At 50.6% G+C, this 16757-nt stretch overlaps 1 protein-coding gene across 2 annotated transcripts in view; it reads left to right on the top strand.

Annotated features, from left to right (window-relative positions):
• Positions 1-16757, top strand: part of CCDC85C (coiled-coil domain containing 85C) — a 119474-nt gene that overhangs the window by 53197 nt on the left and 49520 nt on the right. The window lies entirely within an intron of this gene.

Genomic DNA, 16757 nt, shown 5'->3' with positions numbered 1-16757 from the left:
CGTTCTTCATCAGCTGATTGACTAACCACTGCTAGTAAAATTATTACTCTGCTGGGCTTTTAAGCTGTCTTTCGTTAGGTGCTGTGCTAAGACAGTTGACAAGGATGTGGCTGGATTGCTGGATGAATCAGATATTGCAGCTGACCCTTGGAGAGCAGGTACTGCCAGTCCACGTGTACTGCTGGCTCTTTTTGCTGTGGTGCCCCCCTTGCTTGAGTATTTCGTGTTTGTTTGATTTTTATTTTCCTTTTAATTCTGCCCTCATCTCCCTGATGCGCTGGTCAGCGTGGTTACAAGCCAGCTGGATATGGGGCAGAGCAATGGACATGCTGCTGCTCTGGTCTTCTCCACGTTGGTGCTTCCAAGCCGTGTGGTGAGTACAGGTGTCAATAGCCTTACAATTGTGACAGCAGCTGCTTTGGGTGGGACCGAAGATCTCCCTGGCTTGATGTCCTGTCTCCAGCAGTGCCCAAGGCAATTAAAACTAGGGCAATGTGATGACCACATACGGTGGTGTATTTCCTAACAATACTTGTCCAGCCACCAGCGACTTGCAGCTTGAGGACTTCCTAAGCCAGGAGTGGTACCTTCAGGTTTGGTGGCCTCCTGTGCAGCCACCATTGGCAGCATCATGGCTGCTTGCAGTTCCTGCAACTCAGCCCTAAAACCCAGATGCTCACCTGGTTTGTAGGGAGATGGCTGTAAAACCAGCAGTACTGTAACTGCCTGGATAACGTGAGCAACAGGCTGCTTGCAAAGCCACCCAGTGCTCCGAACCGTGTGGGATGGGACCACTGGGCTGCATGCTGCAGGGCAGCACCAAGGTGCTGGAAGAGGAGCCCCACGGCACCGGTGGATCCCCACGTGTGCAGGGAGGCCTGCATTACCCTCTGCCCCTCCCTCACATTGGATCCCACAGCGGTGACCAGGGTCACCCTCCTCTGGTCCTGGGCTGCAGGGCTCCCAGCTGGAAACGCGGGCAGGTTCTGCAGAAGGAAGGTGGGGGTGCGAGCAGCCTGCGCGAGCGCAGAGCAGAGAGGGCGCGTGCAAATACCTTGATAAGCTGCTGCCGCAGCTCTGTGGGCATCCACCCTTGGAAACACCCTCGGGTTTGCCGTTCCCTGAGGGTTTTTGCAGCCGAAAGGTGGCCTGCAGCATTTCTTCGCTTTCCTTCCCTCGAGTAAGCAAACACCATCCTGCCAATGCTCTGCAATGTCAGAAGATGTTCCCATACCTACTGGAAAGATGCTATCTGCTGAAGCAGCGGTGGCCATGCCGACTGATTTCCCAAAGTAAGATGGGTTTCTTCCCTTTAATTCTCCGCGGTGAATTGGCTGCTGTTGGTCTGAGCCTGCGCTGAGCCTTTTTGTCGCTAAAGACATTGTCGTGCTTATGGCATTAGCGATTACGTAAGTTGGCTGTCTCTGAGGGGACTTTGCCCTGGCGTGATGCTCCTTTAGGGTTAGGTAAGAGCCAGCCACAGAGCAGGGGGACGTGGAAAAAAAATACACATCTGTAGTCAAGAGACTTATTTGAACTCAAAACACCCCACAGGAAAACCTGGATTTCGGAGTTTTCACGTATTCTTTCTGGCTCCGCAGATTACAGGGGGACCGTGGGAAAGCTGCCAGGGCTTGGAGATCAATCCAGCCTTTGTAAATCCTTTCATCTGACTGGCGGCTTCATACAATTGAGTATTACCCGGTTTATTATTGTTGGATGATTAAATTCCTGTTGGTCAACACAAATAGCGCTGCGCGGGCTGTGCATTCGTGGGATGGAAATTGGCATTGCAAAGCACTTCCTAGAGAAAGGCAGGGGCGACCTGTCATTTAAAACCTCATTCAGGGGCGTCTGGGGGGGAGAAAGGACAAATCCCTCCATGCAAGCGACTTCCCAGGCATTTCTCACGTGCCTTCGGAGGCTGAGCCTGCGGCGAGCGAGTGTGAGGGTCGGGTCCCTGATTTCTGGCAGCGAGGGCAGGTGGCCTTGGCGGGGATGGGCTCCCCGTGTCTGCAGGGTGGGGGAGGCGTGGTGCCGGGTGGGCCCAGCGTGTATAACCAGGATTAACGGGATGAAATTAGGCGAAGGAGAAAGTCATCGGGAAATGTTTCCTCAAGGTGAAAGCTATTAGGCTGCGGCACAGTTTCTCAAGGGATACAATGGGCTCTTACTTACTCGGGTCAGGGCAAAATGAGAACATGAGGAAAACCTGGCTTTAGGGAGGAGATGGGTGGTGTCAGTGCCTTCAGGGGGCTCCAGGGAGACATGTTCCCCCCGGGAACAGTGCATTTCTGGGAGGGATGCAGGGGCTGCAAGTGGGGCTTTGCATGTCTGCAGGGCAGGGTCTTCAGCTGAGGTTTGAACTCAGGGGAGCTGAGGGCTGCTGGCTGCCAAAGCAGGCGGCAGCAGGGACCTGTGAGGCAGGGCTCTGGGAGGCCCTGAAACAGCACTCCTCAAGTTTGTTGGTCCTTCAAAATACTTTTTCTAAATACCGCCTGGCTTGTAAGAAGGAGGGCATAGGACATCTCTCTCAGGAGTGGGAGTAACAGGCAAATGAAATAGTTTGGGAACCTCTGTGCTAGATAACCTGAAACGTCTTTATGCTTTTATGAATGGCGTTACCTTGAACGTCCGTGTGTTTTCCTTCCCCGTCCTTGTGCCTGAACCAAAGCAACTCCCTTCATCTTTGGGTGTAATGGTTTGTTTCCCATCTCTGTGCGATGTGCACCCCTAGAAAATGAGACCACCTGGTTATTTGGGAGGGAGATGGGGTATATCAGCAGCTTTAGGGGGCCTGTGCTTAGTAGTCTTTTTTTTCTTTTGTGCATGTAACAAAGAGCTGTCCTGGGGAAAGAAGAAGATCGTCTTCTCTCCCTCTGCTAGTTCTCAGATAGTCCTGAGGGGAAGATGCAGAGGAGCCGCAGGTGACCCTCTGCATGGAGCAGATGGGAGATGCCTGGGGTGAGATGTGCTTGGGAAGGAAGACGTTCATGTCAGGGTCCCTTTCTGCATCCCTTCCTGTTGCCCCAGCTCTGCCATGATGTGTGTAGCCAGAACCGGCTCATGAATGCGACACTACAGAGCAAGCAGGGGTCCACGCTGCCGAGAGCCCGCTCTTCAAGGCTGAGATGCGTGATATGGATGTGAAGGCCAGCATGCAGAGGTGGGTTCTGCGGGTGCCCGCATGCCGCTGGAGCCAGGCGTGGAGGCCGCTTTGGAGACCCGGAGAAGCACGTGTCAACCTGCCTTGTGGGGAGCGGTCAGCCACCAGTCCAAAGGGCTTGAGCGAGAGGTAATCAGCCTGTTAATAAATAACAGGGAAAGCTGGCTGCATTGCCTGGTTTTAATTTCTGGATGTAACCTCATGGCAACATGAGAAAGGTTTGCACAGTCCTTTTGCAAAGCCGCAGCGAGTGCTTGTTCGGCTTGTGGGATCAGAAAGTCTCATCCGACGGCTCGCTCTCTGAACCGCTGTGGGATTGATGGTGCCGTCCCTGGTGGCCACATGCCTGCGGTCTCTCTCCTTGGCTGCCCCAGGCGAGGTGCCGGCGCAGTTCCCTGCTTTGCTCGAGTCTCCTGGGGACTCGTACTGTGGGACGCTGGCAGCCGCCTCCCCTCGCCATGAGGGCTGCTCGGCATCCCATGGAAGGGGTCCGTGCTGGCAAGGACCAGCTTTGTAGAGCAATTCCTAAAGCTCCTGGCTGAGGGAGGCAGCGGGGGCGGGTTGTGTTTATCAGGGAGATTTATCTGAGGATTGACTTGCCATTGCTAAATGATTTGTCCTATTTTAGTTGTAGTAGTCTTGTACTATTAACTTATTTTAAAACAGGTTTTGTTTCCTGTTGTCTCATTATTTCAGTCCAGCCCAGTGATACATTGTAATCTGCTCCTCCGTCTTGTTTCTACTCCCTTTAGACATTGTGCAGTTAGGAAATGCTTAGGTATTGTCTAGCCTTTCTTTCCAGGCATTAATTATATGTTTACTGTATTCAGATTCTTAAGCCGTACCACGTGTCACTCGCTCAGGTATCTGGAGTCCCTGTTCTGCTCAGGTTTGGGTTATAGCCTATTTTTGGCTGGCCTACTGCTGTGCCCAGCTGGCCCTGACAAAGCCCGTGCCAGTTGGGCATAGCCAACACGTTACAGTCGACAGCCCTTCTCCTGTGTAATTTCCTTTCGCTACCTCCCACGGCAGGGCAGCGGGTGCTGGCAGCAGAGGGCTGCAGGTAGGAGGTGGGACATCGCTGCTTTCCAAAGCATTTCTCCACCCTCGTGTAAGAATATAGCAACATCTCTGCTCCGTTTGTGTAATTTGATGGCACGAAGGGGCTCTGTGACCCAGCTGTATTTTTTTTGGTTGATTTTTACCTCAGGTGAAAGCTGGCAGGGATTGGATTCATGCCATGGTCCAGTTTGACACTGAAGTACGGCGAATTAACTGGATATACTTTATCATTTTTATGTGTGGCTGTTTTTCCTGTCGGTACCGAGTCCTTAAAGGTGTTTGGGAAGAAACACACCTTGCTCCCACAGTCACACTGTGGCTGGAATGTGTTTATCGAAAGTGAGTTAAATTGCTAGGCAATTGCAGCGTGTAATGTTTAACTCCGGTCTGCAGTGGGAGAGCGTGAGGCTGAGTGGTTTTCTGCTGCTGGGTGGAAGGGAGGATCTGGGCGAGGGAAGAGAAGAACCGCCTCAGAAAATATCCCAGATCGGAGGGGACCGGGTGGAGGGGAACGGGGTCCCCTCGGTGCTCTGGACTGCAGCAGAGCTTCGCTTCCCGAAACTCTGTCTCGCTGGGAGAGACCAGCACATCAGACCAGCTAACTGCAAAATATGCACAGATCCAAAACTGAACTGCGGGTGAACTCTGGGAGCTGTGCAGGTGCCCATCCTAGCTGGTAGGAGCCACTGCCTCCACAGCTGCAGTTACTTTTGGCAAATAGGACCGGGTGCCGGGTTTCTGCCTGCAGTTTAGCAAGGCTCCGTGTCCTCAGCTGTAGGAATTTGTGTGTCTGTGACACAGACGCACACAATCCCCAGCTCCAGAAGAGCTTAGAGCGCAGGGATTTGGACGTTCCCTGGCGATTGCCTTAAGCCATGGGCTCGCGGCTGTTTTAGGCTTTCTCCCTTCCTCTCTCTGAGGGTCTGACCAGAAATTTCATCCTAAGCTAAAAATTGCATGAAATTGGATGTCTGTGTTAAAAATGCTCGCTTGATAAATCAGCATTTTCCTATGAAAAACTGCTTTACCTAAAAATTCCCAACCAGCCCTCATACTGAGTAGCGTGGCCAGAGTGGGTGACACCGTGAAATCACGCGTCTTGCTCGTCGCTTCAGCAAGAGCCCTCCCCTGCCAGCGCCACGTGTGGGAACGTGGTTTGTTACCACCCTGCCCAGTACGTAAACACCAGCCATAACCGGGTAAATGCTTTTCGCTGGAAAAAGACCAGGAATTTTTAACACCTTTGCTACTTAGTGCTTGTTTAGGCTCAGGGGGAGAGATGGGGGCAGCCAGCGCTGGGGCTAAGGACGGGGTGCGGGGCGGTCTGGATCGGGGCTAACGAGGGGGATAACAAATTCCTGGGCGCACGGAGGCCTCTTGGCGAGCGCTGGGCTCCAGCAGGCCCCTGGATGGAAGGACTTTGATCTGACTCCAGCCTTTTCCCACCGAGGCACTGCTTTTGAATGTGTTCCTGCTCTCAGCCTTGCCGTGCGCGGCAGACAAAGGCGAGGGGAGCAGGGAAGGAGAGGGGGGCTGTTTACTCTCATCAGGAATGGTCGAGTGGCCTGAATCAATAGAGCCTATTTTTCATTAACCTGATCATTAGTTTTTTCTCGCTGCCAATTAAAATTTTCCTGTCAGTACTCAGAAGGGCTTCGTTTGCATCCGTGAGATTCTTTTTTTAATAGGGGGCTCTCTGAACGTGGTGGGGGTATTTGAGGAGTGGAATTTAAAGTTTAATTTCTCTCTGGACGTGGCGGAAGAGGATTTTTGAGGTTTAATTATCACGCAGCTTGGATTCCTGACAGTTGAGGACGACATTGGAAAGGCTGGTTTCCATTGTGTGGAGTGGATAATTATGCAGCCCTCTCCCGGCCTCGCTGCGTTTATTGTCCAGAAGAATCTTCCCAAGCAAAAGGAGGGAGCAGATTTACAACCCAAAATGCATTTTCAGAGCCTGCAGAAGTTTCAGCTTGATGTTTGCAAAGAATGGCTTTTGCAAATATTTAAGATCATCTTATTTACCCTTTTGACAAAAAAACCCCTATCAATTAATCTGGTAATCTGCCTTTCCCCACGCAGGTTGCTTAGGAAGTAGTTTTGTAAACTGAAGAGAGCCCTTCTGCAGCTGGACTGCTTTGTGCTATCAGTTTCTAACCAGGATTCCTGCAAAGGCAGTGGGAATTTCTGCATAAAACCTACCAGCCCATTTGTGTGTACAATGTCAAATAGAAGATTTACAGCCGTCTGAAACTTGGCAGTGCTTCTTACCTAGGAGGTAATGTTAATCTAGCTGGGAGAAAATGTTGAAGGATTCAAACAAACCTAAAAATTTCAAAGCAAAACTCGTTCACAACTGTTCTGTTTCACAAGGCTTTGGATTAACCTGTTGTCTTTCCCATAGGCTTTTGAACCATTGATGGTTAGAAGTTTGCCATAAAAATGTAGAAACTTCAGCAAAGGTCTTGTTAAATATGGTGAAGCTTTTGCAACTGCAACAACCCCACCAAATCTTTTGAGGGGGGGATCAAAGCTGCATGTGTTTGGCTGGGTTCAGATCTGGGGGCAAATGTCTTGCGCAGCTTTGGTCAGTGTGATGTGTTCAAAGACAAAAATACCAGTTGTGGGTGCTTGCTGGTTCTCCTTGCTGAGAGGTGGAGCGCCAGTAGTGCACAGTGGAGAGCAGGGAGCAGATTCTGGGACACACTTGCACTCATTTCAGTGGATTTGCAAGAGGTAACTAACAGGGCAGCTGGGCATGCCCTGATGTTTCAGGTCAGCCTGTTTCCCAGAGCTTTCTGACTGTGACAGAGTGACAAAGGGCTCTGAACCCAACTTGAGTTGAATTTACAACTCTCTTTGGTTTCACTAGTGCAAACTCAAGAGTCTTTGGGCTTCTGACAGCTACCTTCCTATCTTGAAAGACCATGTGGTTGTTTTGGGGAAGATAGCAGCTTATTACGGGGGTTTCTGGACCAATAAAATAGCTTAGGACAACCTGGTCTCCGTTCCCCACATGCTCAGTTTTCAAATTAGCACATTTGTACTTTCTCTTGTGCTGCCCTAAGACTCGTAGACAGGGACACGGCTGTGTCTGTAGCCTTCTCTCGCGGCTTCCCCTGTCACAGTGCTTACGAGCCTTGACTGCGGTTGGCCTGTCAGTGCTGCTGAGGCTGTTTCCGAACCCACAAGGTTTCCTGGAATTCCCCAGCTTGTCTGCAGTCACTGAGCTCCTCTTTTTTGAGCTAGAGACCATATGTTTTTACTATAGTCGTACCAAGCCTCGTGCATGTTGGCCTTCTGTGATTTAGGACTGTGAATTTCTGTGGAAAAGCTGGAAACGATAACTCTTGAAGATAAGAACTCTCGTTTTTAGGGGGCTACTAACTCTTGAAATCCCTAACTGTATTTTAGGACAGCCAACTGTTTCCAATATAACCTTTTTATTGCAAACCTCCCATTAGTATCAGAGGGCCCTACACCAGCACTTGTTCTCCACACGCTCTTGCTAGCCCTGCTTTCTTTGCCAGTCACCATGCTGGCAAAGCACCAGTTAGATGAGGCTTTCTGCAGGTGATGGGAACCCAAAATGCATGGATGGTTTCAGAGTACTGAATCTGACATGCCAATCAAAGGCTGTTTAGTGATTTCATTTTTGCCTTCAAATAATTGTGGTGCTTGCTTTGTGAAACTGAAGTGAAATAGCCACAGATTTTCTCATGTGTTATTTGTACAGGGTAGGCATGGGAAACAGAACTCGAAGGGCTCTCGGGGTCACCTAACCCATCCCTTTGCCCCGAGGCAGACTCAGCTCTACCTAAACTACTGCTGACAGATGTTTGTCCAACCTGCTCGTGAAAGCCGTCATCAGTGGCAATTCCACCACCTCTCAAGGCAATCTCTTCTAGCCCTTAAATATCTCTGTTATTAGAGAGCTTGCTTTTCCTGGGTGGACATGGAGAACAAGTTATTCACTTCATCTTTTTTTTGACAATCACTTACGTCTTTGAATCCATTACTACATCTATGTTTGGTCTTTTCTTCTCCAGGCTAAGCAATCTGGGTTTCTTCAAGCTCTCCTGTTAGATTATGCTTTCCACACTCTGATCCTCCTTATTTCTTTCCTGAATTCCTTCCAGCTAGTCCGCATGAGTCTTGAAGCGTGATGCCTAAAACTGGACACAGATCCTGTTCAAGATCTTTAATAGCACCGTTGAAGAAGGATTATTTCCCCTGTTACCATACAGGGCTCTTGTTTCTGCATCACGATACGATCCCACATACTGCTTTTGCCCCAGCGTGACACCAATTCGTGCCCAGTTTCTGAATTGCAGTAGCCCTGAAAATCCTTTTTCATGGAACTGCTGTGTATGAGGAATCAAAGGATGCTGACGCAAAAGTTTAGGTCGACCTCGGCAGAGGCTTTGAGCGTAGCACTCTGGCAATGGGGTGGGCTTAGGCTTTGCTTACTGCTGTAGAGACAAGCATAGTGCCTTCCATAGCAGTAGGCAAAGTCGGGTGGGAAGGGTTGGGTTTTGGAGGTGGGAGGGGGGAAATATGTAACAGGATTGATACAGGTGGAAATGCGTACAGCCTGTCCCCTTGGTTTCGGGGATCTTCCCCTGGGGCTGTACCATCTTGGCGACTTGTAAAGGTGGCGGCCTTCATCGAGGCAAAGCAGGCTGCTCATTCTGGAGCATCTACACTGTCCCAAATGTTTTGAGTCGTTTGTAGCCGGTGGAAAGCCACTAATCGGCTTCAGGGCTTTTTTTGGCCGAGTCACGTGACTGTGCTACCAAGATTAAAGCAGCACGAGGAAGGAAAAGAGGCTTAAATGGCTGAGGGTGCCTGGCAGGTCATTTTAACCTTTTCGTAATCATTAAAGCTGCAGAATCCCATTAGCGGTGAGTGACTTGCAGCTCCGCTCCCCGAACGACCGCTGGTGACACAACTTGCCATTTACCTCCGCCTTCCCCCGAGGGAAAGTCCAGCAAAACTGGCTGGTGGGACCCAAACTTCAAGTAGAGTCTGGCCGTTCCTTCCTATGCATCAAGGAGTCCATCGCACCAACGAGAAGCTGTCCATGGGTCGGTCAAAAGCACAGGATTTATCTCTCTGTATCTAAAATTAGACTCTCATGGAAGGTCCTGCTTAGACCATACTGTGGTAGATCAGCCCTTGCCCATCTGCGGCAAGAGTAGAGAGGTACAGGATAAGGAAGATTATGATGATCTCCTAATTCACTGCTTTGGCACTGGTCAAGGGGCTATGGCTTTGCTCTGCTGGGATTGGTGACAGCAGAAGATCCTGCACTGCTTCAGTGCAGCTCTGACATGGGAAGCAATGTTTTTTGGATAGAGCTACCTTGACTAAGGCACAAGGCAGTCAAAGAGCCTCCAGTTTGTTGGTGTTACTCATCTTTTGCTATCTTGCAAGTTTTCGTGAGTGCAGCATCACATCCAGCAGCCAGTCTGATCTTCCTCTGTCCTTCCTGCAGTTTCTGCATCTTTTGCTGTCTCCCTTCATATGAACTAGTAAGCACTGATAGAGAAATGCTGGTAGCACGGTCTCTGGGAGGATTGCTGTGATCCACCTGCAATTTGAACGTTGTCGTACTTTCTCTAGAATTGTCCTTTCTGCATTCAGGCAATCCTTCACTGAGTATGTCTGCATGGTTGCACAGCAAATGGCTTCTTTAAGAAGCCAAGGAAAACCTGAGTTCTGCCTGGTGTTGCTGAGCTGTGATGGGTGTTGCAGGTATTGCAGCACCTGGAATTGCTCCGGAGAGCACCTGCTCCCTCGGACAGTGCAGGCTTCCGTGTGCAGGGAGCCCGAGCGCTGCAGCAGATGTGAATCGGCTTTCCTCTGCTACACGTACACCGCTCCAGTCTGCCTGACTGTGTGTGTCTTGGACGTTAATATTCCTATCATTGTGTTTGCTTATTGCATCTAATTACGGTCTGTCTGTCTGCTCTTGCTTGAAAGCTCAGTCTGAGGCTGGACCTCAAAAAACTCACTCTGATTGTTCTCGGAGCAATGCCCACAGTCAGGTGTTAAAATACAAATTGTAAAACAAACGCAGTCTTTTCCTTGTTTGTTTACCTTCCAGATCTCTGGGGGACAGAAGGAAAGATTTCCCCAGGAAACCTGGACAAACAGTAGTGACTGATGATGAGGGCTGAGCCGGTCTGCCGTGCAGGCAGCATGTCACGTGGGGGAGCGCGTCTGAGAAGCCTGGCGAGGGTTGAAGGTGCCGTGCCCTGCAAGCAGGCTCACAAGGAGAGCCCTGGAGAGCCCCGAAGAGCCGCAGCAGCACCGTCTGTCCCTGCCCACTCCCGGCAGCGGTTGAGGGGGGTTGGAACTAGGTGATCTTTAAGGTCCCTTCCAACCCTCACCATTCTCTGATTCTATTCTATGGTTCTGTGATTCCATAAGCCTGGTGTCAGGCTGTGAGACTGGGAGGTGTTTTACCACCTTCGCCTTAAGCAGGTTTTACGGGTTGAGTGGGTTAGACAACCTCAGAGGCAAGCGATCTCCAGCGGTTCCTGCTGTGCTATGCCGTGACAGAAGAAGGGCCCCGGTGAATATTGTAATGTAAAGGTCACCCAGCAAGGCAGGAGAAACCGGTGGCCACCTTCTGATGGGATGAGACAGCTCTCGCCTGGCTGCGCTGCAGTCCGTGGGCACTCATACACACAGGCTGCTCCTTCCTGAAGAGCCACTCCGCTTCCTAATGCAGTCCCGGTAAGATCTCGGGAGCTCTTGAGCTGCTGTCGACAGTCGTCGCGGGCAGATGTTTTGCTGTGTGCGGAGATGATGTCACGGCTGGAAGTTGCAGCAGTGAGCTGTAAAAGCCGAAGTCAGGAGAGACCTTATCAGGCTGTTACAGACCGACTTGAGGCTGCTAAGCGCCCAGACAGGCCTAATGAACTGGAACTGAGTCGGGAACGTGCGGTCCTGAGAAAACTTCAGCGCTCGCAGCTGCAGTTAAATAGCTGCGGTGGCGTGTGTCCCATCCTGCCGGAGCAGACACAGCCGTGTTGCCAGTGCGTAACCACCGGCTTGTGGGAAAAACACGTGTGTTAGTCTGAGACCAGATTTCTTTGTTGTTTGTGACTGGACTGACAACACACTTCTCTTGTTTTGACTAGTGTTTGAGTACCTATTCTATACCTGAGCTATCACCTGCACCTTGAAAATGACGCTTGATCCTACCATTCTTATTCAGACAGATGTTGTTGTGGGTGGCTTTGGATACTACATATGGGCCCTTTATTTATTTAGTGTAGTCTTAAGGCAGTGTCTATTGAGTGAAAGTGTGCTGCAGCACCTCAGCTATGGACATAATCAAGATTTGGCCTTAGTTCTGTTTCTGTAAATGCCCTCCTGCCACCTCTTTAACGCTGCTTGGGCGAGTGCAGAGGAAACTGCTCCCTGCACAACCCACGGTGAATGGGGTGGTGGGACAAGAGGTGGAGTAGGTTGGTGTGGTTTGCTTGCAAAAGATCTTGCAAAGCTCCAAAAGCCTGGGAGCTTCTGTCTGCCATAGACCTTGTCATTGCATATTCTCTTCCTGCATCCCAAGGGAGACCCTACATTGTGCCCAGGCTGCTACTGGAAAGGCGTGGGCACCGAGTGTGGTATTTTGAACCTGAGAGAAGAGGAGGACGGTTTAGGTCAGTGAGCTGCTTCATCTCACTGCTGGAGTACTTCGTTTGGCTTTTACCTGCCTTTTGTCTGCAGACCTGCCTCCCCATCCACTCACACTCTTACAGCTGCATTTAGTGACACTTTCAGCAGGGACTAGCTGGTTTGGGGCCTGGGTGCCAGGCTGGAGGGCTGCCTTTGCTCAGTGGGACAAGGTCTAACGCAGGGACAGAGGACAAGTCCCTCAGACACACCGGCAGCACCCTCCAGGTGCTGGAAGAATTGGTTTCTCCCTGGGTTGGGGTGGGAGTCACTGCGGAGCTGAGCGTGCCAGGGCGGATGGAGGAGCACACCCCGAAAGCCCCGGGGGTGCCGTAGCAGAGGGCAGCACCTGCAAAGCTGAAGTCACTCGGCAGTGGCTTTGCGGTGTCCCTGCTCACATTTGAGCCATCCGCCGAGTTACGCCCGACGTGAAAATGTGCCTACTGTACCAGTCCAAAACAGGACATTGGGAAAGGGGTTTGCTGGTAAGAGCAGAAAGATGGGAGCTGCCTAGGAAAAGAGTGGTGCGTTTGTCCGCCTCTCTCAATAATTTCCTTTAATGATGATATATAAAGAGATGTGAGTTTCATCTGCTTCCCAGCTGCTCTGAAAGAGCACTGTTGCCTTCATAAATCAACTTCTTTACAAGATGTAACCGCTGGCCCATTTTTAAGCCTGCTTGTCTGTGTCAAGAAGCAAAGCCAGCAGAGCAATACGAATCTGAAATATGGTGCTGAAGAGCAGAGGTGTGATAACGAAACTGCCGAGAAGCAGCGAGATGTTTTATTGAGCAGAGGTGAAGGCCTTTTTATGAGATGATCTTTGATGGAAAGTGAGGAAGCAAAAATGTCAGCTTCCCATCAGGCAAAGGAGATGACGGCTGCTGTCTGCGAGGTGCAAACCTGTCAGAGCTCACTCATTCCTGCGTCCTTCCTCCTTGGGTTCGGGTTTGGGAGAATCCTTTTAGGGATACTGCTTTTTATGAGGAGAGGAGGAGCATTGTTTGCAGGATATTGATAAAATGTAGCTGTGCTTTACCGTCTTAAATCATGCTTAGTAAAAGTAGCTGCAGGGGAGAGAATGCAGCGGGAGGGCACGGGTGGCCCGGGCTGCGGGGCACCTCTGTGGTGCACGCAGGGACAGGGCTGGAGCCAGGCACCACGGTCCCGACCTGGCAGCCCGCACCCCAGCCGGACACTGCCTAACCCCCTCTTTGCAGCAGACGTTGAGAAGACAAATCAAACGCCAGTGGGATGCCGTGGAAGAGGACTAAGGCACCCCTGTTGGCTCAAGCCTGCTTGTGCTGGGTTGTTTCGAATTGTCCCACTGTGAGTGAGTCCCGCCAGAGGGCTCAGGGCAGCTTCCTCATCTCACGGACACCTACATTAACCTTTTCTTGCATCTCTGCTGTGAAAGGCCCTAAGTAAAGGCACTGCGTTTTTTTTCTTATGTTTTTAAGTGGTAAGGCCTTACTATGAAAAGATTTTAAATAAACGTGTCTCGATCCCAACCATGTAGCTACCATGCAAACCTCTGCTCTGTGCGTTCGAGGTTTGGAGAAGTGACGTACAAGGAAATAAAAACATTTCTTTTGCTACTGTCGGATAAATTTATAATTCATCATATTTACCCCTCTGACAGATTCCTCTGATATCTCAGATGAGAATCGGAAAGGCTCCAGTGTCTCCAAGTATCTTTTAAAATGACACTGTTCTGTGCTCTGCAGGCTGAAAGATTGTTTTGATTGTTAAAACAGTTTCTAATTTATGTTTTCAAAAAGCTTCAGGAGCCAGGCGGTTCCTTGCTCTTTCAGAGGCCATTGAGTTAAAACAAGGTAGAGTGATTTGTCTTGCCTCAATTTAGCTGTAATGAGTATTAAGTGGTTTATCTATGTGGAGAAAAGTTACTCAACTAGATTACATCCAAGTTGAATTACACCCTGTTCCAGATGGAGTATTTTTTTAAGGCAGTAAATCTTGAGGGGGATGGATAATAACAGTAATGCTCCTTCCCAGGCTGGAATGTGACTCTTCTACCTCTCGTGGAGATAATGTGCGGAGCTACATCCAATTAGTTTTTCAGAGGCTTTGTAAAGAAACAGGACTTCAGGTTTTGCGGCTCTGCAAACAGTTTAGCTTGACGCATTTACATTGTACAAGTGACTGATGGCTGATGGTGGTTATGGTTTTCATCTGTTTTGCTGCTGCGGGTGGCAGCCTGGCAGGGCAGGATCCCGGCTCTCTCCCCGACCTCCTCTTCTGCACCAAGTGTGGTGGCTGCGACAGGGTGAGTATTGGGTGGGAGGTGAGATGTTCCAATGGGAAGTTCCTTCCCGCTGGTGCCATCTGGTCCACTAAGGCACCCACTGCTCATGCAGCTGGTGCTGGCGGCCCCAGGGAGTAACTGGAGGAGGACGGTGGCCCCACTGGCATCCCAGGTGGCACCAAGTGTCAGAGCATCCTCCCAAAAAGCTTATGCTTGACCACGTGTCCTTGACCTCCACCCTTGTCTGCTTCCCTGATATTGCACCTCCCTTCCCTGTGCCACACTTCTGCAGAGCCAGCCGGCGTGGTTGTCCAGCCAGGGTGTGAAGGTGTCAGGCCACCGGCCAGGCTCCAGCAGGCATGGGGGGACTCAAAGTCAGTGCCATGAGGTGGTGGGCGGGCGGGTGTGCTGGGGATACACCCCGCACCCAGGTCTGGGGGCTGCTCGTGCCACCGAGGAGAGTGCCTTAGTGCTGGTGAAGGTGGAGCATTCCTCACAGCGGGCAGCAGGCTTTGATGAGGCAATGAGGACCATTCGTTTAATTTCCAGTGAAGGGGATGAGGGGGTCTGAGCCATGATCCAGCTCCGCTGCCTCTCCTGGGTGGTTCGGTGGGGCCGTCCTTGCCCCATGGCTCTGGGGGAGGCAGAAGGGGAGGGAAACTCGCTGATAAGGGGAAGGTCAGAGGCAGAAAAATGCTGGGAATGTGTTTCTTGATCTGATGTGGGAGGGACCCAGCCTGAAGTTTCGCCGCTCAGCCCGGCAGTGTTACTGCCTGCTGTCATGAGAGGAGATATTTTTAAACCTGACATCAAGATGCAAATGGCTCATCTGGCAACTACCTCAACACAGGCAGGTCCAGAAGATGGAGGTGATTCATCTCTGAGGGCACAGCGAGGGTGGTGATGGCTCTGAGCACTGTTTCTCAGCCTTTGCCTGAGATGGAGCATCTTCTGCTGACAGAACAGCTCATTTGCTTTTTTGCTTTTTTTCTCCATATATTTTATATTGCCATGGGGTGTTTTATGGCAAGTCAGACATTGGACATGGTTTGGGGTTGAACAGTGGTGTTTGAATAGTTCTAGCAAATCTCAGAGCAGGATGCTTGTCTGACCAGATTTACTGATGGAGGCTGTTGTATCCAGCACACGAGTGGAAACGGTGGAGTCTCTGGTAGTCTTCAGACAGAGCTGGAGACTGTTCTGGGAACTGTTCAGCCAAACGGGTGTTACTGGATTGAATTTAGGGGTAAACTAATAAAGTGTGGTGGCCTGGGGCACAGAGGAGGTCAGACCAAAGGGTCCATGGTCCTCCTGGCTTCGTATTTCAGAATCTCAGCCTCCCCTCTCACCCCGCTGGAGGAGAGTTTCATTACTAATTCAGCAAGCTGTTCAAGCTGATGCTGAAATCTTGCTGACCTTAGCATCAATCTTCTGCAGCAGTATACTCGCCACCTTTTGATATGCATGACTAAATTCACGTACTGTTGGCAGGAGGCCTTCACAGGGAAGGTGCTGGGGATTGATCCTATAACCTACTTGGTTTGCCCTCTGCTTCTCTGACTGGACACTCTTCCCACTTGTGGCTTTTGTTGGGCAGAGAGAGTTTGTGGTCCCTGCCGCTGAAGGTGATATTGCTGTGAACCTTACCACCACTTAAACTGTTCACTGAAATTATATAGCTTCCTACGGTGTCGTCTTAATCTTTTTCCTGGGTGCTTGTTTGGATTTCCTGGGTTTGGACAAAGCACCGTCCAAACAAGAAAGTGAGCATGTTTCCTCTGAGAGTGTTTGTGCTGTAGATGGGCACTTGACTCTGATCCGTCCTGCTGTTCCTTTATATGCGGCTTGGCACTTGTCTATGGCAGCACTTTTTCAAGCATATTCCAATTTTTCTCTTGAATGGTCAAAGCACTCCCAGTGATTAGCTGTAACTGGCGTGCTGGCTCTTCTGCTAAACTGCCCCTGGAGTGGCGAAGAAGCAGCATTCAGGCTTGTGCCCAGCGCGTTCGGCAGCGCTGGCGAAGGCGAGGATAAGCTGTTTAGCGCAGAGCCAGCCTCAACCTTGCGCGTGTGCACGGGCGAGTGTTCGCGTGTGCAGAGGGGTGGCCGGTGGTGCTGGCTCGCCGTGGTGGGGCTGGTCCTGAGAGGTGCTGGCCATCGGAGCCACGCACCGACCAGCATCCGCACGGTTGCGTTAATGCCCGGTTCCTCACCAATTCATGCTTGGCGAGAGCTCTCGTGGTTGAATAGTGGCTTTTGCAGTCATCCCATAATAAATGAAATGAGATAAAATAGAATTTCATTTTGCAGAGCCCTTTTAGCAGTGTGGAAAATGTTTGGGTTTTTTTCTCATGCTTAAGCTGCACAACTCTTTTCCTCCTGCTGTAACTCACAGCCTCTGCTACTGAAATTACAGGTGGAGGAGAGATTTTGCAAACATCCAGGTGGGTGGAAGGAACTATTGCAAGCTGCTAAGCTGTAATGAAAATGGAGAAGAGGTTTTCCCAGACTCCTTTATTTTCTTCCCTGTGAAATTTGCGAATGTGTTTCTTCAAAGCATGTTCCAAAACAAACC

Source organism: Opisthocomus hoazin, chromosome 7, assembly GCF_030867145.1.
Source record: "Opisthocomus hoazin isolate bOpiHoa1 chromosome 7, bOpiHoa1.hap1, whole genome shotgun sequence".
NCBI lineage: Eukaryota > Metazoa > Chordata > Aves > Opisthocomiformes > Opisthocomidae > Opisthocomus > Opisthocomus hoazin.
This window is presented reverse-complemented; position numbering and strand designations above follow the sequence as displayed.